The following is a 1,676-nucleotide window of genomic DNA, read 5'->3' as shown; positions in this document are numbered from 1 at the left end:
GACTTTTAAAATATATAACAATAATTTCTCAAATATTTGACAGGCTACCTTGTGGTGGAGGTGGTGAGGTGGGGTAGGGTGGGGGGTGGGGGGGGCTAAATTGCCAAAGACAGGGGAGGGGAGGGGCAGCAGCTGTAAAAGATGAAGGATAGTTTACATGACATTGACTCTAAGGCTCATAGCTACTGAAGTCTTTTACTTTCCCTGGTTCATCACATGCTTATTAAGAGAATCCAGTGGGAGGTGACTAAATTATGCCTAGTCAGAGAAACCTGAAACAATGGTAGAGAATTTACTTCATCCTTTGCTTCTCCCTTCTGATTTATGGCTATGTTTGATGGGTGGCATAATTCCTTACTAAATATTTCTCTGCTAGTTTGAATTTTGTTCACTAGTTAGTTATATTTTAGTGATAATTTTTCTAGTTAAAGATAATTTAAATTTCATCCTGGAAATTTAATTTAAACACATGCCCTGATTCCTGGTTTAATACAAGGTGTGTGTGTACACACACACACACACACACACACACACACACACACACACACATATGAAGGGGGGAGGACCATAGAAACGATTACAGTAAATTCAAGTGGCTAAAAACATCTCTTTTCTGGTCTAGTGATTTTAAAAAATTGCCTAGGGGCTCAGAGCTTTATGAATTGTATTGATAATCTAGATCTTTAAATTTGCTAACTTTGTAGAGAAGAGAAGCAATGTGGAGTCAGTGTCAGTGCCCTAGATTAAAAACCTTCACAAACTAATCTCATTATCTCTAAGTAGAGGGAAGAGAGAATAGAAGCAGAAAACTTAACAGAGAGTCAGGCCCTGAGTTAGCCCAGTGGGTGGAGACAGGCATGGTCAGGGAGGATTAATTCCACCCAATCCCCTAAAGAGAGTAGGGGGAGAAGTGTTCCTGATCTAAAGTGTCCTCCTAAACCTCCCAATGCTAACTTCAGCAGCAATACACTAAAACTGGAATGATACAGAAGAAATTAGCATGGCCCCCACACAAGGGTGACACATAAATTCATGAAACATTCCATATTTTATTTGTTAGCTAGGACAAAGTGAAAATAAAGAGAATTCACCAATCATCTGCTGAAAGGATTCTGAAAAGGAAAAGTCCTAGGAATCTCATATTAAAAATCAGAGCATCCACGTTATAGAAAAAAAAATATTGCAAGTAGCCAGAAAGAGTTCAAGTACCAAGGAACAATGGTCAAGATCATGCAAGATCCTGGTAGTTCTTTTTTTTTTTTCTTTTTAGTGAGGCAATAGGGGTTAAGTGACTTGCCCAGGGTCACACAGCGAGTAAGTGTTAAGTGTCTGAAGCCGAATTTGAACTCAGGTACTCCTGACTCCAGGGCTGGTGCTCTATCCACTGCGCCACCTAGCTGCCCCACCTGGTAGTTCTTAATATAAAGAAGATGAGAACTTGGAATACAATATCCCAAAGAGACTTAAAACAAGAACAATTTACCCTGTGAATCTAAATATAATCCTTTAGGGGTTGGGGGGGATGAACCTTTAATAGAATTAAAGGACTTTGAGGCATTCTTGATGGCAAGATCAGAGATTAATAGAAATTTTGAAATGCAAACACCAGACTCAAGAGAAACCTGAAAAGGTAATTTTGTTTGAACAATTGGAAGGGGCTGTATGGCAACACTGTG

At 39.3% G+C, this 1,676-nt stretch overlaps 1 non-coding gene across 1 annotated transcript; it reads left to right on the top strand.

Moving 5' to 3' along the window:
- The first annotated feature begins 947 nt into the window (after nucleotides 1–947).
- LOC122752247 lies at nucleotides 948–1,052 on the top strand. Its single transcript, XR_006356030.1, has one exon. It is a non-coding gene; the product is annotated as a U6 spliceosomal RNA (small nuclear RNA).
- Nucleotides 1,053–1,676: the final 624 nt, after the last annotated feature.

This window comes from Dromiciops gliroides, chromosome 3 (genome assembly GCF_019393635.1).
Source record: "Dromiciops gliroides isolate mDroGli1 chromosome 3, mDroGli1.pri, whole genome shotgun sequence".
NCBI classification, from domain to species: Eukaryota; Metazoa; Chordata; class Mammalia; order Microbiotheria; family Microbiotheriidae; genus Dromiciops; species Dromiciops gliroides.
Note: the sequence above shows the minus strand (reverse complement) of the source record. Positions and strands in the feature narration are given on the sequence as shown.